General features: G+C 36.2%; 1 protein-coding gene across 9 annotated transcripts in view; it reads right to left on the reverse strand.

The window, feature by feature from the left end:
- Nucleotides 1–23,739, reverse strand: part of LOC120322710 (gephyrin-like) — a 212,622-nt gene that overhangs the window by 171,736 nt on the left and 17,147 nt on the right. The gene's annotated exons all lie outside the window — the stretch shown is intronic.

Raw genomic sequence — 23,739 nt, forward strand, 5'->3', positions numbered from 1 at the left:
ATTTACCATGCATTACAATTTAACATGAATGCATGGCTCAAAAGAGTCAGCCTGTATTGTTAGAAACAAAGTTCTTGAAGATTATTCAATTCCACAATGAAATATGAGCACAAAACAAACAATTAAAAAAAAACAAACCCGAAACACTAAACTCCAACCAATGAACAACAGTATGCAGAAAGTTGTTTATGACTTTACTATGCTACCAGAAGGCATCTATTTTGGATGTTTATGCAAATGCATCATATTTCTAAGAAAACACATAAAAACACTAACAACACGAGAGTCACTTTTTGCTTGACAGAAGTATGTATTCATATAAAAATTAAAGATCCTTCACTTTACAACCCTAATATTAATTTTTCCACATACCTTAAGCATTTTGACAGGAAGTTCCTTTGCAAAATTTTTCAAATTTTTTTATATACCTTAATTGCTAATTCTCAGGAAAAAAAGAAAAAAAAGAAAACCAAAATCAACTACATTAGAAGCCATGCACAATACAAGGTAATGATGTGTCACTGTATCTTTAATAATGAGTCTCATCAACAGTAGCACTCAAACTTTTTAGTTGCTCAACAGTATTTGTAGGGAGTTCCATTTTTGGTAAACACTCAAAATGGAACAGATTGAAAAGCAGAATTTTAAGGAAGAAAAGCAGTAAATTCTAATCAAATGTATCTGAACTGATTTTTTAAAAAATTAGTCATTTCCTGCAGGTTCAGAAGTTAAAGATACATTACTGTAACTCCAAAACCTAGGAGTTAATTTAGAACACACAACAGTGACTTTCAAGGAAAATAACTTGGGTGGCCAGTGAATTGTTTCCTTCTCTCTCCTTGAAAATCTTGAAGCAGTTTGCCTACCTAAGAAGTGGGCCCTACGAGATTAGCAGTTATAGTAGGCCAGTGCGATGCCAAACAGTTCCGAAACATGCTTTGGTAAGACGGTGCAAAAGCAAACCAAAACAAAACCACATCCAAACTTTTGTAGTAATCTTATAGGTTGTGGCCCCTTAACCTCATTCGAAACTGATGCCAATGTATGTATTGCTTGTTCAAAAAAAAACCTCTACAGATTACAGGGAAGTAGAGATGGATGACCAGAAAGTTTAGCAATGAAATAAAAAATTATGACAGTAAATAAACTACATAGGAAATAAGACTTATCTGTCATTTCCTTCAATTCCAGTTCTGAACTGGTTTAAAGGGGAGAAAACCATATTAACTTCCTCTTGAGACCATCCACCCCAAAAAAACTGTCAGTCAATGAACCCCTATTATGGCCACAGAATGGAGAGAAAATGGTGCCCAAATGGGTGGTTTTGGCAGTACTCAGGAGCAAAGGTTTCATTTCCCCAATTCTTACAAAACAAGTGCTACCAAAGTGAAAGCACCTTTCAGTTCTAGGGATCAGAGAGGTTCAGGAAAACAAAGCAATGATGAAAACTAGACACACACTGGAAGGAAGGAACATAATATAATGAAATACTTTTTCCTCAGAGGACTCCTTGAGTAAGGCAACAGATCCAAAACAATGCTCTGGTTTTGTAGAGATGAACAAAGTGAAGAAGTCGTGAAGAATACAAACTTCTACTTGCAAAATTAGGCCTTGTCTTGAGTGGAAAGAAGGGAAGAATCAAGCCTGATTATGTGAACAAACAGCTAAACCAGTTTCTAGAATATCAGACTAAAAAGGTTTATCTCAGAAGTGAATTTAGAAGAGTAGACAGGAAATGTCTTAACATCAAAAAGCTTCCATGGGATGCAGACAGAAATGCACATGGGCAGCTATCTTTTTCTTTGGCAGATGTTCTCAAACATCAAGGTATCTACAAATAAAGTATTTAGTGTTTTGTGCAAAACCTGTTGAAGACAAATTTCTGGCAACAACTTAATTAATTTGCAATTTTTTATTATAGCTTGTTTCTGCTCTGCTTCAAAATCACTTGTTCCTGATAAAAAGCCTTCAGATCCAGCATGCTGATTTATGTGGAATACGTATCCTTGAAAAAATTACCAAGTATCCAGAGCTTACAGACAGCAACTACCTACACTTGTATCCAACAGAATAGAATAGTTTACATACATATTTTTCCCATTTACAGTTCAAAGATGGTTTACCTCTGGTGGGCAGCAGATCTGCCACTTTAGGACATTTTTCTGACGGAAAAAAAGGGAAAGGATTGCAAGTGCTATTTTAATAAAGACAAAATTTGTCACACACTGTGAGATCTTTACATACCAAAAATGTTCCCAGGATTCACCATCACTAATAAATTAGTGAACATTATTCCACAGTGGAGGTTTTCAGAATTATCTCAAGAGAGACTTCACTTGTCTTTATTTCAGATCTAAGAGGGAGACAAGGCACCATATATTTAGACTAAGTTTTACAAGGTACATTTCTAAAATAAACTTCTCAATGTGTAATTGAGTTTTTTAATAATCTCAGTCCAACTTTCAAGCTTGATACTATTGGCCTATGACTAATTATTTAGCCATACCATTTGCTATTCACTTTTCTATTTACTTCTATTTAGTATTATCTTGAAATTTATAACTTGAAATTAAGGTGTAAAAGCATTTCCCCAAAGAGAAAGCAAGAAACCTTCAAAAACTACTTTAGCTTCTGAATAAGCAGTTTGCTTTAAACATATTTTTATTACTGTACTTCTACCCATTGTAAGCAGCCCTGATTAACTGGTAGAAGCCTACAGGTGTCAATACTTCACCTGTTCCACATGAAAAGAGAAGAAAATAGTGGGGGAAAAAAATCCATTATACGTCAAGACAGGCAACAGCCACTACAGACCTTGTACCAAGTCACATAACGAAGCATCAGTTCTTAGCACAACTCAAGAAGCAATTTTGATGCATCCTGGGACTGACATGTATTTTCAGCAGCTAGGCATTGCTAGGACATGGTAATCTCAGGTATATTCCTCAAATGCAGAGAGAAAAGTAGGAAACAGAAGACACTAGAGACTTTTTAGGATAGAATTTCCTGCAAGGAGATTATCTCTTCCTGTCAGATAATGCAGATTCTAACAGTTTTGTCAAGGTATCCACCCAGAAGGGTGGAGGGGACACCAGCATTCCAAATAGAGAGACACTCTTCTGACACGCTTCTCATGTCTGCATTAACAAACAAGATTCAGGTAACAGATTAGGGGATTCGTGATGGTCAGGCACACACCACACTGACGTGAAACTTCATATCATATACATACCACAGACCTTAAATAATTTTCTCTTGGGATAAGTGTAGAAAAAAACGTTTTTAAAAATTGGATCAGATGAAGGAAGTTCTGCGGAGCTCTGGCGTTTCCGGAGCCAGTTCTTTTCTCTGTTAGTTTGAAGTAATGGCTTTCAAAGACAAAGAATAAAGTCTTAAGTGCGCTATGTAACTTAACTTCAGCAGAAATGTCAGTCTAGAGTTTCAAATTCTTGCCCCCTGCTCCCACCCTGACTGTCTCTTTGGCTGTGCCAGCAGAACAATTTATGCAGCAATTTTATAAACAATTGACAAGCCAAACACAGTCATTAAACAGTCAAAAAAAAAAAAGTCAGAAAAGATGCACTAATCCAACTTACACTGCAGCTCCACAAACTGCTGTGCTGGCACAAACAGGGAAGTGGCCTGGGCATGGGAACAAATATCCAGTAAAGGAGGGGGAGAACAATAATTGCTACAAAAGGAAACAAATTTCGTGGTTTCATGTTTAATCTTTGTGATTTTAATGCTGCTTATCTTCTGAGACAACTCCTTATCAAATTGCAAGCAAGCAAGAATATATTTTAATGACATAAGTAATATAGGATACAGACAATACTCCATAATTCTTGTAATTAGAAAAAAATAATATGGAGTTCTAAAGCTGACTTATACACTGTGGGATGCAAGAAGTAGAGTGTAATATTAAAATATGACTCACTAACCCAGGGGATATTCTGTATAAGGTGTGCCATGTATGCTTGGCAATTCAGAGCAGAAATACTAATCTCTATACTAACATTAACCATGCCTAGTTCATAACCCTGTTGTATTATTTACAGAAGCACTGCCATTAAAAAATTAAGTCATGTCTCTAGAACAGTTTTGGAGGTTGTGAAGACTAATTTGCTACCTGTAATTAGAGCTTTGCCAAAGTTACCAAGATATAACACCAGGCACAGGAAAATGATCTGGAATAGAAAGCTTTACTTGTAAAGATCTCTGGAACAAAAAGACCCACTTAGAATATTACATAAGAGAAAGCAGCATCTGTAAAAACCACAGTTACTTCAGAAAAATCCAATCTGAACATGTTGGAGAATGTAGCAAAGGCTGCTCTGGACTCTCAACAGCTCCCTTGAGAGTCTAATGTTCAACAGCCACTCCTGTCTCTGCTCCAGCCAAAGTAATGCTCCACAAATCAGAAGTCCTTTTCTGTCCTTGCCAACAATTCAATGAATGAAAAATCAAAATATCTAGACTCATTACATTTTTCTTAACATTAGAAATTGAGAAACAGACCTAAAGGAGTTTTTCTGTTACAGAAGGCAAGTCTGGGAATTGCAATGTTTGAAGTATACCAAGAACAGTACAAAAGACAGGCAAAACATAGCAACAATAAAGATGATAGAAACATGTCAGAAATAAAAGTTATTTGTCAGGAGGGGAAAATTCCTTATTCAAAAATTATTTATATCATGAAGGCAAATGCATATGTAACTGCAAACCATCCAACGACATACTACTAAAACTAAGACTTTATCAGTAGAAAATTTAATTGCCTGGTCATAAGTGTCATTAAATAGCTACTCAGCATAACAAACTCATTTTGCAGGGGATTTAAGAACTTCATTAGAGCAAACTAACTCCCTGAAAATAACTTCTTTCACTTAGTGAAATTGAAACTAAAACTCTCCCAAAGCTTGCCCTTTGAGGGCTACACATATGACTGACTTTCATACATACGTGAAAGAACTTTTCAACTCAACAAGTTGATACTTTATTTTTCTCTCACAAAAAGGTATACAAATATCACTAGTGGGACTTAAGCAGTAGAGGGTACCAAGGAAGGCAAAATTCAACATAAATTCTATGTTGAGAAAGAAAGAACTACTACTGCCGCTGATAACTGTAAAGTTACCTTTAAATAACCTCTCTGCGGGAAAGAAGATCAAAGCATTTGTGTTGTTAGTGTTGTTTTTGAAAGACAGCACACTTTTAGCACTCTTAATTTTCCTTCATATAATGTATTTTCTGGCCATTTAAATACCATGGCTCCTAGGGGCACTGTTCAATTTCCTGCTGGGTAGATCTTTTTATCTACCTAGAAAATATCAATTCCCCCGAGACTTCCTTGTCCATTGTTGACAGACAGCACAAAACAAATAGAAGAGCTTCAGTTTGGTCCAGTGAAAGTTTCTAGCGCTCTCAAATCGAAAGTATGCTTGTTCTATGGGTACTTCAGACATGGACACGTAGTAGGCAATAGTCATAACAGGAACACAAAGTCCACTTTGGAAAACAAAGATCTAGATGCCTACTGTTATGTTGTAGAAAGACAATTCAGTAGTAAGTATTCCAGTTTTTCTAAAGGATAGATAACAGCTGTGTATAAGGGGAGGATTTATGCTTTTAAGGTCACACATACCCATTCTCAGAAGACTGAATACTGAAGTCCTTGATCCTGAAACAGGATTCAACAAACAAAGAATATTTAGATTTTATTAAGAGGCATTGATACATTGCCACTTAAAGCTGAAACTTCCTCCATAATTGGTTTTTCTCAACTACCATGTTTCAAAGTCTAATGATTATTGGTACTATTTAGCTCAAATAATAAATTCAGATTTCTCCTAGTTAGCAGAGGTAAAACAATGTTCATGACAGACTAGAAACACAAGTGTAAAGAGCTGCTTAAAACATGCTTTGCAAGCCTTGCACGTTGATAGGAGTTACATGGTTTACTGGAGATATTTTTATGAATCCCTTTTATTTTGGCACATCTTGCTTAATTATAGACAAGCAATATAAAAACTGTGTCACTAAGAGTTCCATTAACAAAGCAAAAGGTGAAAACATTCTCCCCTCTGCTCCTCACAGAAGTCTGAAACCTGCTTGTCCATACATAGGGTGCTCTCTTTCTACAAGAAGACGACAAGAGTGGAACATACAAGTAGAAACAAGAACAAGCAACAAAGGAGGAGAATAAAAGCATCACTCAGTGACAAGACTTGGGAAGACTTTTGTTTTGCTGAACATAAATGAAAACAAGAAAATAATCTATGGGTGTTGTTAGTAGGAAAGGAATTTCAGGAAAACAAGAGTCTTCCAGTGGATGGGTAAAGACAGCTGAGTGACAAATGATATAGAAAAGACTGAAATACTCGATGCTCTCTTTTGTCCTGTTCCATACAGACAAGGCATGCTCCCAGAAGACTGCAGGTACCAACACGGCTTGGGAAAGAGCAGGGAAACCAACAGTACAGGATCAGCGGTTTTGGAATACTTAGTGCAGCTGTATTCAAACCCTTGGGCCTAGATGGCATTCACCTAAGGGAGATGAAAAGGTTGGCCAATGTGATTATGAGATTGCTACCAGCTACCAAAAATTCTAACAGTTGAGGTATTAGAAAGGTTCTAAGGATTAAATAAAGGTTAATCCCTAAGAAAGGCAGAAAAGAGACCCATAGAACAACAGGCTAGACAATCAACTAGAAAGTACCAAAGAAGACCGTGTGGAGTATGTCCTCCTAGAGTACATTTCCAAACACAAGATAGACAAGAAAGTAACCACAAACAGCCAACATTGTTTTACCATGGTCCAATTACACCTGAACAACCTGACGAACTACTTTAATGATATGACTCCTTAGGTAGCTAAGGGGAAAGCTATGTAACCAAATCTCAGTGAGGTTTTTGGTACCATCTCACACAGCATTGTTTGGAAGCTGAGAAGCACAGGGCGGAGGAGTAAACTGTTAGCTAGATTGGAAATTAGGCAGACTGCCTAGATCAAAAAGTAACAATAAATGACTTAACATTCACGTAGCAGCTTGTAAAGACCAGAAGACCAAAGAGGTTAATAATGGGCCCAAATGGTTAATTTTAAGTTGTTTTGTGTTCTTTTGTTTGGCTTTTTTTTTCCTTAAGTCAGAATGATAAGACAGCCTAACTCCAAGAAATTTGCAGAGAGCAACCCAAGAAACTTTAGGACTAAGCAAAATAGGAAGGGTGCCCAGCAGATCTAGGCAAGTTACTGTTCCTTTCTGCTCTGCACTTGTGACCCTGCACCTGGAACAGTGTGCTCAGTTTTGGATCCCTAGCTTAAGAGCAGTGTTGAAAAATTAGAGAGAGTCCAATAGGGAGCACCAAGATGGTCACGGAGCCAGAGCATATGCACAGAGAAGACAGATTGTGGGAGTTGATCTTATTCAGTCTGGCAAAGAGGAAGCTAAGATGTTACCCAATAGCAACATACAACTACCCAAAATGGAATTACAAATTTGATCGGGCAATGACAATATAAATGTGGCTTGGCTGTTCAGACTGAACACAGATTGAACCAGAGGATCTATCCAAACAATTTCTATTATTCCATATAGTGGCCTATTGTTCTACAATTCTAGAGACAATAATGACTCATTTTTAAAGACATACTTGTATATATGTTACTTATAAAATGCTCCCACTGTTAAGAACTCTGTCATCCTAGGTAAATATCTTAACGAGACTTGAGCTCAGGAGGATGTTTGAGCATCCTTGAGCAACGAAGGATGTTTGTTAAATTTCTCTTGTTAAGAGTCATTATATATCTCCTGGTTTCATCTGGAATAGCGTTAATTTTCTTCTTAGTAACTGGTACAGTGCTGTGTTTTGGATTTAGTACAAAAATAATGTTGATAACACACTGATGTTTTAGCTGTTGCTAAGTAGTGCTTACTCTAAGCCAAGAATTTTTCAGTTTCCTATGCTCTACCAGTGAGAAGAAGCACAAAAGCTGGGAGGAAACCTATAGCCAGGACAGCTGACCCAAATGGCCAAAATATTCCATACCATAGAAGGTCATGCCCAGTATATGAACGGGGGGGAGTCATCTGGGAGGGGTTGATCACTGCTACGGAACAGGATGGGCATCAGTGTGGTGAACAAAAACGTATTCTGCAACGCTTGCTTCTCTTGGGTTTTATTCTTCTTGGAATAAATGCAAACTTGCTCCTATTGGGTCGAATAATACAGGAGGGTTGATGGTTTTTTCGGGGTTCCTGTAATTGAGATTTAACAACAAGGTTTTTTCAGGCCACCATGGGTCTTAGATAAAGGCCAAGTAGGAATTATTATGGCATATTTTGTGCTTTTCTTGTCTTTGTGTTTTGTTTTGCGAGGACTGGCAGTTGCATCCAATCTTGCACCTTATTAGCAGGTAGTGGGTTTGGTGTGGGCGTCTGATGCAGGGTGCAGAAGGCTGTTGAGTTTGACCATCTCTTTTGTATCATTAGTGTTATTTACGGGGTTTTTGGGTGCGATATTGGTGGGTTTTGTTTACTCTGTCTCTTTAGCAGTAGAGCCCTTTCCGGAGACTTGGGGGGATTGACAGGTTATCTCTCTCTTTCATTACTATTATTATCATTGCTATAATTAGTATTATTATATTTTATTTTGTTTCAGTTATCAACCTATTCTTATCCCAACTTTTTTTTTAGATTCTCCTCCCCTGTACTGGGTATGGCTTACGTGGAGTTCATTTCCCTACAGTAGGCTCTCACAGTGCTGTGCTTTGCATTGGCAGCTAGAAAGGTGTTGATAACACGCTGGTGTTTTGGCTACTGCTGAGCACAGCACCAACACTGTAGCATTCCTTCCTTAGTTGAGGGCAAGATCCTGGGAGGGAACCCAAGTAGGCCAGCTGACCCAAGCTGACCAAAGCGATATTCCATACCATATGACATCAGCTCAGATATAAAAGCTGAGGCACAGAGCAGGAGGGTGGGCATTCATTGTCTATTGGCTGCCTGCTGAGAAACCATCATGCACACCGAAGCCCTGCTTCTCAGGAGTGGCTGACCACCGCTGCTCATGGGAAGTAGAGAATAAAACCTCCTATTTTTTGCTTCTGCGAGCACAAGCTTCGCTTTGCTTTTTGCCTTAAATAAACTGTCTTATCTTAACCCACGAGTTGTTTTCTTTTTTCCCACCTTACTCCCTCCCCTGTCCCTCTGGGAAGGGGAGTGATAGAGCAGCTGGGTGGGCACCTGCCATCCAGCCAAGGTCAACTCACCACATCCCCACAGGAGGGCGGGTGAAGGGAGGGGAAGTGAGTGAGCAGATGCATGCCTACTCAGTTGCTGGCAGGGGTTAAACCACAACAATGATGCACTTCATTAGATAGCCAAGCCTGAGATCTCCAAGAAGCGCATGTTGTGCTACAGCATGACCAAATTCCACTGAGACCTTTTCATAACCGTTGACCTTAAAATGACTTTCAAACATGCAAAACCATGTTACAGCAAAAAAATATAACTTCATTAACAACGCAGAAGAGTTACTCAGCACATTTAGACAGGCTTTTCCATAATTTATAGCAATCAACTGTTGTATTTTAGAAGAATTTACTTACAGTCAAATCACTGGTGAGTATTGTGTCAATTGGTCAGAGTGACAACAATCAGGTCTGAGCAAAAAGCAAGCACTAGTGCATTCCTGCAGCAACAAGATATCCTCCTTCGCACCAAAGAGCTACTGAAAACAACATGCAGTTCTACATTCGTAACTAAGAAAGGTGAAGAAATAAAGTAACAGAAATGTACAACTATCACCTGTTCTTTCTTATGGACAGTATTATACCTTTGTGTCTTGTCACCTTTAAAATGTTTTGATATATGCTTTTATATAGAGAATTTTTATTTCAAAAATTACCGCTTGAAAAATCTAAAACCTGCTAAAGGCATGCTTAGCGTTGTAAGAAAAAGTTTCACATTTCATACATGCGCATCTCTCAAAACTGTCTTTTGATATCATCTCTCAGACTAACTCTAAAATTCTAAGCAGAAACTGAGCAGAACAACAGGTGTTTTTTAAACCAATGCCCTTCATTATCTGTAGAGCACAGACCCAAATTCTCACAAAAAGTTGCACTTGCAAAAAGTAAGTTACAGTGTCCAAACTGCCTCTCATGAAATATGAACACATTTTTGAGGTCAAGAAAGCATAGGTGTTTCTCTGACTATACATACTCTAGACCTGTTCTTTGTATTCAAGTTGTCCAGGGCAGCACTACCCCACAACGGTAACAAAAAAACCAGCAAAATAAACCCAAACCTTTAAAACAGACTGTAAAGTAAAATGAACATTATTAGTCAGTTGCTTGCACAAAACTTTCTTGAAAAACATCAGCTTCCTTTTCACAAAACTACCAACAGCCTGCCCAATTTATGATGGCAAAATTTCTTACAAAATAAAAACCAGACGAACTTTGTTATTTCAGAAGGGAAAAGCATACCTCGACAAGCAAGCTGAATCGATGGGATTCTGGAGAACAATGTTCAAGTAAAAAATGATGGAGTTTTTTTTATAAAATGTTTATTTTGAAAATACTTAAATCTGCTGCCCATTGAATAATTGCTATCTACTATAAGAATTTTTTTCCCATGCCTAGAGACCAAAACTGTAGTAGAATGATGGTTATACAACGCATAGGAAGCTTAAATTGCCAAAATCTCAAGGCCAACATTGGAAGTAGGGGAATGGGCATCAAGAATACTGCCAAGCCTTCTATCCATCTATTAATTTCTACTACTTGAAGAAAATAAAACTGAACTCTTACTTTCTTGCCAAAATTTGGGTGAAGTCTGTATTAGAAGGCCAGAAGCCAGTGTTTACAGATGGTCAACATGCTGTGCAACCCTGTTTTGGTTAAGATCTGTATTTTCCTGCACAACCCTATGAAAGAATGATGTTACACAGATGGACCGCATGAGCCAAGGTCTACCCTAGAGTTCTGAAATGCACAGCTAAAACAAACACAGTAGTTCAGGTTATTATTTATTTACCAGTATTTCAGATCACATGAAACCTATAATGGGTCTGAGATTGCTGAATACACACTATGCACACACCACCCCGTACCACAGGTCTTTCACCAGACCCAACTGAGTCAAATGCCTTATCAGCATATCACATTTAGGCCAGTTATGGCACAGATTCTACCTTCATCTCAGAAGGCAAAAGCAATTGTGGGAGATGCAGGTGATACTTTTTTTGTATCCTTCATTGTCACACTCCATTCTCACATGGATTGCACTTTTTTCCACACCTCTACTGAAAAGAATTTAATATTCAAATCAAATATTCTGTTCGTGAAACACAGCTGCCAGGTTCAAAGCTGTTCTGCAGCCAGGAATGCTTTTTGTTTGCTACTCCTGTTTTGACTCTGACGCACGACTCTGATACACATGCATACTTTTAATTCATAAAGATTACTGAACATAAGTGCTATCAATACCAATCATAAGCAAGTAGCACATAATATGACAGCAAAGTAGCACTATGAAAAATTAGCATACTAAGTAAATGAAACAAAAGAGTTTACAAATTTCTAATCTGAAAAAACCCCCTGCTGAAATATTTTCAGATTTTTATGTAATTCTCAGTAGGTTTTAAAACATCAACAAAACCCTAGAATAAGTGATTTGCAGCTAATGTTACACATTTGTCTTTGTACTGAATTCAGAAAATACACGTCTGCTATAATCTGAAACTAAACTCCGTTTACCATTTAAGGTGCAAAGACGCTGGCTGTTTGCTCTGTTGGTCCAGCAATGCAGACAGATTACTTGCATGCTCTCACCACTGACAATTATAGCGGCCAATATGTGCTGTTACTTTGTGCTCTGCCAACTGTGTTCACTTGTTCCCTCACCACTTACAGCTCAATCCTGTGAACACTTAGATATTCATTTCCCCTGAAAGCACCAACATGTTTAATTGAAGTTAATGGGAAAATTCACAACAAAATGCTAAATACATACAAGTACTAAGTCCTCACAAAGCTCTTCCACTCCTAAATTTAGAACATTTAAGCAGCATTTTTTCTTGTGTAAATACAGTTATAACAGTATTTAAGCATCTTTAAAACAAATTAGACAGTGATAGTGCTTCCAAATTGTAAATATGACCTGAATTGCAATAGCAGTTGGTTGTCCCAACTTAGATTAGGATTTGCACTCTAAAAAATCAGACAAGACATAGACAGACAATTAAGCAAAAAGGGTTATATTACATAAATAAGACTGAATAAAGAGTGTGATGTTTTGCATTCATATCAACTCCAATTTGGGGACAGTAACAGTTGGCGTTTATTACGAGATTCTTTTGCAAGGAGCTTAGACATTAACATAATAACATTCACCATTTATTTCCTCCCAAGTCCTTGCATTCTATTTCTGTCTTTGACTGGCACCAAGTATGCCTATTCTTATATAGAAACACGCCCAGTGATTCAGACAACCCTAGGAAAGTGAACCACATTCACAAATAAAGACAAAAAAAGTACAACTGTTTCCAACCTAAGCGGTTAAACAATTCCTACCTAACACCGAAGCAACAACCCTGAGCTTAAAACTAGGACTACCAGTAAGACCACGGAGCTTTTGGAATCATTAAGAACAATGGGAAATTCTCAGTTTTAGAGGCAATCAATAGCAAATGTATTTTACAGAGTAAAAAATTGTTTTAAGGACTTCAAAAAGAAACCAGCAGAACCCTTAAATACTTGCCATTTGCTGATTTCCTTTTTTCATACTCCGGCAAATACATGTGCTAATTTCTATAAAATTATGTAAACATAAAAAAGGTATATGCTACTCTGATTCTAAAAATGGCAAGTAAAGTCTTTTGACAGCTACTATAAAAAATTAATTGATCACTACTACATACTATTACTATAGAGACTAAAAGTACAAATTTTATCTGAGTACAAGTTAACTTTGAAGCCGTTGCAATGATACGTATAACTAAAACTACCAACCCATAATTTCACTTATGCCTTCTACTATTTGCAATACGAGAGGCAGTAAGCAGAACAGAAGCTGTTTTGTGTTATCTTATGTTAACCATGACAGCCTGCAGAGCTCATCCCTACGTAATTCTGTCTGTAAATGCCTCTACTGAGAAGTCTGACAATTTATTCCTATACTTTTCTAATTATTAACTGCCTATTAAGAAGTGGAAGGATTTCGTTTCTTATTGCAGGACACTTTAATTTCTTTAAGAGCTGTTTGAAGCATTTTGAAAATGCAAATTTGTAATATCATATCCCTCACATCGAAGGCATCATGAGACATTTAAAAAACCCTCCAGCAGACTGAGCAGAATTAACCTCAGGGAAAGTTTCCCCAGTGTACTAGCAGATATGCTGAAAACGTATTAGCTTCTTTTATAGCTTCTGAAGTGTGCTCAATGCAGAATTCAGATTTCCTGGTCTGAAGTTGTTATAATGACCAGAAGTATTCCCTTAAAAAAAAATGACCAAACGCTTCCTTTCAGAGTTCTGTTACTCCAGAATCAGTAACTTTTGTGAAAAACTTTCAAGGTGAGATTAACACCATGTTAAAAAAATAAAACCAAAAAAACCCCACACGCTTTAGCATAGTAAGCTCCTCTCTGTACAGAGGACTAGTACAAAGAATACATTGAACTTTTACATGATGGTTTTATTTCCCTCAACTGCTACTTTTATGTCTTGATCATTACTGATCCCACCAACACTGATAAACTTTCAGCTCCCAGATATACACAAACAATAGTTATTATTAGGCATTATGCCTTTAACAAGTTGATTCACAACAGTCTTTTTTGGACTTGTCTTCCTATTTTTGTATTTAACTTCATAGTCTCTCTGATCTATTTTCCTCCTTTCTATTACATCTTTTTATTACTAACAACTTCCTTCGTCCCGAAGTTTCAACATGTCACTTTTTATTTTCTGGTCTTCTGATACTGTATCAAAGCCCAGGGAAACAGAAGAGTACTTTGTAGTTCTTAAAGAGTGGCTCTTAGGACGGCTACTTACCAGTTCCATACTGGGGGAAACAAAACCTCTGCACACCTTCACAGCTTGGTTTCCACAGAATGCAAATAAAGGTACACAGTTAAATGGGAGATACAGGGCACAGTAATGGCCTTCTGATCTAGATAAAACTGAGACTAATACATTGTGCCATTCAAAGTAGCTGGAGGTCAGCTAATTGAAGCCTTTCCTTTTGCAGCCCATGCTCCAGTTCTGAGTCTCATACCATGACTTTAGACAGACTGCACAGTATCACAAACCATTCAGCTGCTCTTTCTGACTTCCCTTTAGCTAGCTGCCTCACTTCTATATATGCTCACTCTGATTTTTTTTGGTTTTTCCCCTTTTATGCAAGCTGAACTTGACTAAAAATTACAGAGTACACCTTCTGTACTTAGACTCTACTAAGTAAAATGTTATTTCTCCTCTTACAGTTCAACAAACTACTTTTCCCTAGAAGCACTCATTTCAGCATCTAGAATTTTGGTCTTTGTATTCTGCACCAATGCAATCTTAACTTAGATTCCATGGGAGTAATCCATTTTTCCTTTATAACTACTTTTTCTGCATTTTTTCCCCAAGAGTAACTGCAGGGGGCGAGGAAGAGGATGTGAGTGAAACGGCATTCACAATTGTTGGGGTTGGGTTAGGGACAGAATAACAGATGCAAGTATGGGAGTTATTGGAAGAAGGAATTACAATGAAGAAAGAAGACAAGCAAGATAAAAGCCTGATGTTGACATAACTTCAATAAAGTAGAAAATGTTATCACTCTTGTTTAATGTTATGAAACTTCTATAACACTTTTTAGAATACAGAGGGTTTTTCAGAAGATCACCTACAGAGAATATGACATTATGAACGGCATATTAAGCAGCTCTTTGACATCTGCCAGCTGCTATTCAGTCTTTACTTAATTTTTGACCATTGACATTATATGGAAAACGAAAGTTAAGAAGTGTTAGTTACAAAAATAAAACATGTTTGTCATAGTAACAAGAACAGTAAATTAAGAAAGACCTTGAGTCAGTATTTCAAGGTTTTTAAGTGCAATATATTGGGAGAGAAAAAGTATCAGTTCCATATTTTGGCAACTTGAAGAAAAACACATACGTAACTTGTGCAAGGAGAGACAAGAGCTAGAACACAAGGAGTATAATCCTGTATTTGCTCATTAAGTTTCCTTAAAATAAGAAAAATAAATAAAATTTTAAAAAACTTTTTTTTTTTAATTTAAGTTTCAGAACTTGTGTAGAGACCTTGTTACCTCTTCCTTCACGGTGCAATGTCATCTCAGTTACAACTCATTTTCCTTTCTCATTCTACACTGCAAACTGATGAGATGCATTCAGTTCCAGTCATGTATCTTTTGACAGCAAAGTGTCCTGCAACTCAATGTCCGATTACAAAATAACAATTGACAGAATGTGCCACAGAGATCAAGAGCTTAGTAGGACTGAAATAGGCAAGCCATTCCTATGAATAAAGGGAGCAAAACTAAATAAAATATTGAATGCACACACTTAACACCCTGCACCAATTTATTGTACTTCAAAAGAATATCTTTTCTGGAGGTGAACCGGCAGTAACTTAGAAATGTTTTGTACTGGCCACTGTCAACAAGTAAATTATAAAAAATATTTATATAGCTTTACATGAAGTTCCAACAAGAAGCAAGCAAATACATATTTGAATAATCTGTGTTTCACTCATTCAGTGAAATTCACTCATTTCAGTTCATTCACTAAAAAGAATTTCCATGGGTGATGGAATAAATCAAATGTCATTTGCCTTCATGGGGCAAGTAGGGAAGAACTCACACAGAAGTCTTCTCCTTGCTGGATATTCCTTCTACCAAGTAAGACATTTTATAGGTGCCTAAAATTTTCAATACTGCTATTCCTCTATCAAATTTGATTGAAAATAACCAAAGAGCTCAAAAATAAGGTAACAGCTTCTGATTGCAAAATTCCTCCATAGGAAACACAAACTGAAAAAAGGGAAGACATGCTGCTAAGTAGACATTTAGCAAAATATTTTTTTTAAGTATATACATTTGAAGTCTCCTAATTAATCAAAACATTACCTTCAAAACACCATTAAATGAAATTATGGCTATAAAAGTGTTAAAATTACACAGAACGATAAATGCAAGATCTAAACTCTAATCCATAAATATTTGTGCAGTTTTATGAGAAAAAAAGCCTTCAATGAAATAGCAGAAAATCTGTTCGTAAGAATTTGTTTATAATATACAAGATGAAGAGTTTCAAAATAACTTCCAGGTTAAATCCTATAGAAAAAAATTTAAATGCTATTTCTGGTATTGTTACAAATACCATTTTACATGCAATTTTCTAATTAAAGGTGATCAAGAAACATCAAAGTAAGGGCAATAACAGAACAACTGAATTTGACTAAAAAAAAAAATCTTGAAAATAAATGTCTTGTTTGTGTTTCAATAAGAAGTGAAGCTGACATGCAAGAAAGAGAAAAATAAAAATACTAAGTAACTAACCCTAATGCCTATTATAAGGTGGTATTACACCATATGGATTCTAGTCTGAGACAGAACTGTAATTACATTTTCCTACAGAACACAAAGGAAGACAGGAAAAAATAAGTATTATCTGACCCTGGATATTAATTTTACTTTTCTAGTCTAAGTAGAGAAACAGAAAATTTGTCACATGCATGTTAAACCATGCCAGGACCACCTGATGAGAAGATTACTTTTATTATTCACTTTAGAAATGGCAGGTTGGAAAATTGGAATTTATCCTATTAGTGGAAACTGAAACAGCAAGTTGAAATGCGTACTCAATTTTTTTTAAATGAAAAGTGAGACTTGTCAAAAGGCAGTATTCTCTTTCACATTAAAAAACTGTAAATAGAAGATCACTGACTAATTGCCATTTGATATTAGTACAGAAATGATGCTAAAAGATGTTCATATTCTTCATACAATCTCATGAGCCAGTACTTACCTTTTAACCCCTCAAGTGAGTCCTAATCCAGATATGCACTGGTAAAAAAAAATAACAACAACAAAAAACCAACAACTGTTAACTCACATTTCAGGCAACCAATTCAACAAGCACAGGGTAACAGGCTGATCTCAGAAGGATTCACTAGCTCCTGATAGGTCCCATTTTACACTACAGTCCGTCACACAATACTCAGATTTATCTGAAACTGAGCTTCAGAAACATACCCCCACAAACAGTGTCAGCAAACAAGCAAAGTTCCTCAAGCTACACTGGTACTGAAAATCAAAACAAGGACATATCCATCCCTCCAGTAAACTTTGATGGATTAATTGCTTCATAGAACAAAAAACAATAGTAAGCACATTAAAGAAAGCAAGTTATTGCACTTACTTAATGTTTTCTTCAAAACATTACCTCCAACACGCTTTCATTTGTGTTCTGCTCACATCAAATGCCCTATTAGTCATGCAGGAAATGTTCCTCTTCATGTTTTTTTCTGGGGTTTTTGTTTGGTTTTTTTTTTTTTCTCCTTTGAACCTGTGAAGTGAGTGTGTGTACAATGCATCTTCCAACAGAAACACAAGAAATAGCCTACAGGATACCTGCTCACAAAAAAAATAGCATGACTAAACACTACAATGTTTTGAGAAACTGCATCTTCTGAGTAATTTTTAATTTCTTGATTGGATTTGAATCAGTAGACTACCTCCACCAGAATTATTCTTAACATGTCAAACCTGTTGCTAGGAAGGACCTCGCCACAAAAATATTCCTTTGCTGCAAAATGTAGAATTCCAGTACTTACAGAGAGATGATTGTATTATATGTATAGAACAGAATGCTTTGCAAAACTGTTACATCTACTTCCAAAGAAAGACCTTTTCACTCACAGCAGATCCCCACTAATTAAACCTTAAAAACGCAACACTGCTTTAGGAAGTTTCTATGTTCCTCAAAAACAGTTATTTCCATGTGTCAAAGGCTCAAAGCCTCTGATACTCTGTGGTGATAGCCTTTTAAATTTATCATAGCAAATTATTTAATCATTCAATTCTGGCTACACACATATTCACTGCACTCATTCATTAAATACAGTGTCCTAATTTTGTAACAGAAGACTGTAGTGACCTAAAGATTTCTTACCTACATTTTGTTAATGTAAAAATAAGCAAGCTAGGTGAAGTCAGTCCCTTCTGTGCTCCATTTTCCAAATTTTGATTATTCCCACAGGCCACTTAAGAAATAGTGATGTGTTCATAGCACACTAGAATTAATTATATTCAGGTAACGGGAAGCCTGTAGGAAAGCAGCATAGAAAGAAGGTAAAAATACCCTAGTCCACCAGAAGATGTTATGGCTCGTGACTTAAAATATTTAGTTTAGTACTAGGTTTTTCTTCTTGGAATAGTACTAATCTGTATTATGGTAGTACACAGTTATCCTGTTTTCTAAGCGCAATATAAAGCTAGAACAAAATGCTTTTTACACTCAAATAACTTACAGTGTATGTAGCTGGGTATTAAAGATCTTCATTCAAGTTAGCTGTTCAAATACAGCTAATCTGAACTAACAGGTGTATAAAAACCTGTGCTCACCTTATTGTGGTCCAGTCAATACACATTAATTGTACAGAGTATCCTCAAACACTTTCAGGACCCTTGCATTCTGGGAAAATACAGAGTTGTCCAAGAGCAGCATACTAAAGAGTTTTCATCTTAAAACGTGCCCCTTACAACTATTGTGCTCAAATGAAATATATTTTCTTGACAAATATTTGACACTGACAATTTGACACTGAAAGCAGTGTCAAAATAGGAATGTTCAGCAAAGTGATCACATGCTCAGAAAATTTGATCATAAATTTCCATAACACGTGTTGCAATTTCTAACAGCCATTACAGCATTAAACTTGGAATAGTCTTTGAAAGTTCTGCCTAACTAGGTGGGCCACAAGTCTGTTTGAGGAAGTCTTGAGCGTTTCTTTTGTTGTATGAACCTGTTATATCGACAAACATATAGACAAATATGAAAAAGAGAGATTATGCTATTGGGTTTTTTTTTCTGCTAAGGTTTTTCCATCCTGTTATGCAGATTAAATAATTACTTTTTCATTAGTTCTCTTCTGATCTCCAGAACGTCATTACTTTGTAGACTTTCTTCACTCCAATCCAGTATTTTTGAGTACAAGATTAATTATAAGAAAGTGCTTCTGTCCTTTCTTAAAATAGATTCTGAGTGGGAGCACATGCCATCATGATGCTGTAACTCATCAGGAAATTATGACGCAGTACCATCTTATTCTAAAGGCACCTGCTAGCTTAGATATGGACAAGGTCATGTCAGCACTTCTTATGTTTTTCAGGACTATTTTCCTTACCAGCTTAAAAGAAGTCCAGCAAGCAAGAAAAGACACGGTGCATTTTTTCAAGAATAAACAAACAAAACAAACAAAAAAGCAACCAAAAACCCCAAACTAAAACCTTGACACCAATCACTTTGAGTAACTTCAATTCCGATTTTACATAGAAGCTCCACTACCAAAAAAAATAATAACTGCAAAACCACTAAGAGTATATAATTAAAAAATACAATTAACTACACCAAGGATTTATTTATCTAGGAAAGCAACAAACCGAGGGGAGGGGAACGGATTTCAAATTATACTTTCTTTCTTCTTTTCTTAACTGTATGGCATGTAAATAAGGGTGTTGTAAATGGAGAAGAGTGTTAGGGAGAGCTCCCCTCAAATTTTTTTCCTGCTTGTTACAATCTTCTTAAGGCACACACAAATCATTTGTGTTAAGGGAAGACACTGAACAAGACTGCATCAGAGAAACCATGAAAGAAAAACGTTTCTAAGAGAAACAGACAGTTATTTTTCTTTTCTTTAAAAAAATGTTTCTTCTTATTTAACTTAAACAACTGAAAGGAAAATCTCATTGTCCAGCAACTTAATTCCTTCAGGTGTGTTAATAAAGTATACAGGTTGGGTGATCCCAGAACTTTCTGACTGCTAAGATATTTTTATTTAAATGGCAACAAAAAACAGTGCTCCTACTATTACTATATTCAAATATTTCATAAACATTCTTGATGTTTTCTCATCATCTGCATGGCTTCCGAATCCATGGTAGCATGTAATAAGAGTGGGTTTGCATACAAGTAAAACTCAGGTCCTCAAGCTCTATGCAAAGCAATCCAACAAACACCACGGGATTTCCCTACACACAGAGATAATACGTGCACTTCATTTTTCTGGTGGAAACTTTACAGAAGGCTAAAGTCCACCAAGACACATGCCAAGAAGCTCATATGCAAGGTAACACAGAGATTACACTTGAGGCAGCATACACATACCCTGTGAAAGGATGGTAGTAGGTGCTGTGTAAAAGCACTGCACAAGGGTCTACAAATGGCTTGGGCCTACCAACCCAGGACTTTTCCTGCAGATCCATACTGGATTATAGCAAATACCACAGAGGCAAGGAACTTGGGTTTAATTCCCTGTTAACATACGAGGATCTAAACCCACTCATTTATTTCCCAGAAGAGTACTTCAATTAAGAAACTAAAAGGATGGATGGTAACAAGCTTCTTATCTGCTAAAGCTAGGTAACTACCCAGCTAAAAATTAAAATGCTATGGCATCTGGACAATTAACAAGAATCACACCGTAGCCTTATAGTTGGGGCACTCAACTGGGAGAGAAGACCTAGATTCTAGTCCCTGCTCCATGTACTATTTCTGTTTAGTTACTTACCCTTGAACAGGAAAAGAAAATGCAACAATAGTTTAAAATGCAAATATTTGAACCCTGTTCTCTTCCCTCCCACTGTGCTGTCCAAACTATTAAGTTTAAAATACTGAAGCATCACTGCATCTATGTCTCTCTTTGGAACTGGCCTACGAGGTGTTACAGATACTTGTTTTTGATTGACTACTTATCTCTCTCTTCAGAGATACAAGATTTCTTAGAATTTGGGTATGTCTTCAGCCATGGAGCCTTTTTAATTTCACAAGCGTGTGGCTAGGGATGTAGCTCTTAATAGTACTGCTGCACAGAGAGAATAAAGGCAATGCATTCCATTTTAAAGAATATTTAAAGCTGCTTCTACTTTTAATACAGCATTCATTGGAGCAATGAAAATATTCTCAAATCAGTATTTGCAGAACTGGATCAACACAATATTCTCTGCTCAGGGAGCATACAAACTCTAGTAAATCCACCTCACAAGTCTAAAACAATGACTTAACACCCTCCTCTGCCCCTGACATCCATCATCACACTGTACGTTAACGCTAACCACCTTCTTGTGTCAACTGCAGTTTTTCTTTCTCTTTTTTTTTTTCCCAACTTGCATCTGGTGGATCATGTACTATTTTTTATTTGTCTTCATTCAAAAATCTTCAATCTACCCTTAAGACACAAAAGAAAGGTAATGTTCATATAGATTAATCAATATGACAAATTAATTGTGAAATGTTTGTTCATTCTTTTAGAAATTATTATATACTTTCATTAAATTAAAACTACTGGTGCTTCTTCAACTTCTCATCTCAAATTCTTATTCCCTGAAGCAAGGAAAGATGCAGTCAGAAGTAAAAGCTCAGATGTAAAAGGAAGGCAAAATGTATCATTCCATGTATGTCATTTCCAGTAGACTAGTAGTGCCTCAGTAAATTAAGAGGTTTGTAAACCTTAATTATTAAAAAAATATATAGTTATTACTCTTAGAATACTATTTTTTTATTTCAAGTCTCTCCTTTAGTTTAATGACTGCACTTTGGGCCTCATCCAGAAAGGGTAAAAAATTGGTAATACCCATTATGACAGACTATGAGGAAAAATCCAAAGCCTCTTGACTCTCTTATACCAAAGTATACAACAAAAATATATATTACGTAATTCTAATATACAGAATTATACTTCTCTGGACTACCTAATATGAACAGACTAGTGAGTTCATACTTTAGTGAGGCATTTATTTAATACGGAGTAGACAAACTATTTCTACAGAATTTTAGCTATTCAGCTAACAAATTCTAAACTAAAGTATTCTGCTAAAAAAATGAGGAACTAAAGAGAATGGGACCAAGAACAAAGCTGTGTCCATGTAATGCTTTCAAGACATCTAATCCGGTTTACTTGATGTGAAAAGGTTTAGTAAGAAACAATATTCAAGCACAGAAAAATCTGAAAAAATCACTCTTTCAAAACAGAAAAACTGAAGTGAAATAAAATTATTATGTATGTTCTAAGACCATCTCTGAACTGCTACATTTTGGCTTTGTATATGATCTGTAGGCCCTTGATGCAGGGACTGTTATATCGATATTTAATAAATGATTTCTCATTTAATACTCAAATTGACTGTGGCCTCGAGGGATGTCTTAACTTAGATATTACATTATACTAGTTCTCTCAGAAATTCTTAAATACCCAACAAGCATGTTTTACTAGTACACCATATTTTAAAAGTCAGGATACAGTAGCCAAAGTTAACTAGCCAAAGTTAATTATGAGAGTGAATCCAAGCTAAAACAAAAACCAAAGTTTATTCAAGAACCTCTCATATCAGTTTACTACTGCATCTTGTCCTCCAAGACATAAAAAAACTTTTTTTTTTTTTAGCAAGTAGCCTATCTGGCATGTAAGTTGCAAGACTTCCTTTTTACCTGAGAATTCGGAAAGTACTTATGTAAATAAAAGAAATGTACAAAATATATAAGTAATAAATAATGTATTTTGGCAGAAAGAACTTCATACACAGAGAACAATGCTATCAGTCACAATTCAGTATCTCAAATTACATCAAATATAGAATAAATCACAAAACAATGTTATGTTGTGCAGTACTGTGAGCTTTAAACATCTTTAAACCCATCCTTATTCAAATGATCTCATATGAGCATCCAATGAAAGGATTTACTTTAATTACATTCACATACATAGTTCAAAAAAATAGTCTGTATCTTAAGAAGCATCATCAACACAGTAATTGACATTAGACAGTTGTGTAACAGCCCAGGGGAACATTGCAAATGTATTACATTGACTCAAATGGAACTAACAGTTACAATGTATACTTTTCGTTCTCCTTAGGAAGGAAATCCCTTGAAAGTATGGAAGCTGAATTTCCATTTCTGATTCCAGTGAAGAGACAAGAAAAAGAGATGAATCTCCACAGGTTTTTCAACAGCTACAAAAAACTAACATGAGAGAAGCAGAAATGCTACTCACCAATTGTAGAAAAACCATAAGCCAACAATGCAAACAGACAAAAGATGTTCATAAAAGTCTTTACAGGATGTGTACCAGATGGCAAAGCCATACAGTGGACAATTCAATTGTCTTGCTTCCTTGCACTGACCTATAAACTGCCTGTATTCACGAAGAAAGGGGGCAGACAGATTAGTAGAACAAGCTATAGAATTTCTTATAGGTGCTCTCCATCCGGCAGAAGGCCACATACAAAGGAAAACTATACTTTTCTACCTGTCTGACTAACAGGTAGATAAAAAATGCAGCAGAACACAGAGCTCAGCCCAACAAAATCTACTTTCTATAAGGAAATTACTGGCTTGGTAGACAGCAGTGGATATTGTCTATCTTGATCTCAGTAAGGTACACACCTTTCCTTCACTTATTAAACTGACTATCTCAACCAATGAGTTTCCTCAGTTTTGCTT

The sequence above is a fragment of the Pipra filicauda genome, unplaced genomic scaffold (genome assembly GCF_003945595.2).
Source record: "Pipra filicauda isolate LSUMZ 115617 unplaced genomic scaffold, ASM394559v2 scaffold145_size1923396_pilon, whole genome shotgun sequence".
Lineage (NCBI taxonomy): Eukaryota > Metazoa > Chordata > Aves > Passeriformes > Pipridae > Pipra > Pipra filicauda.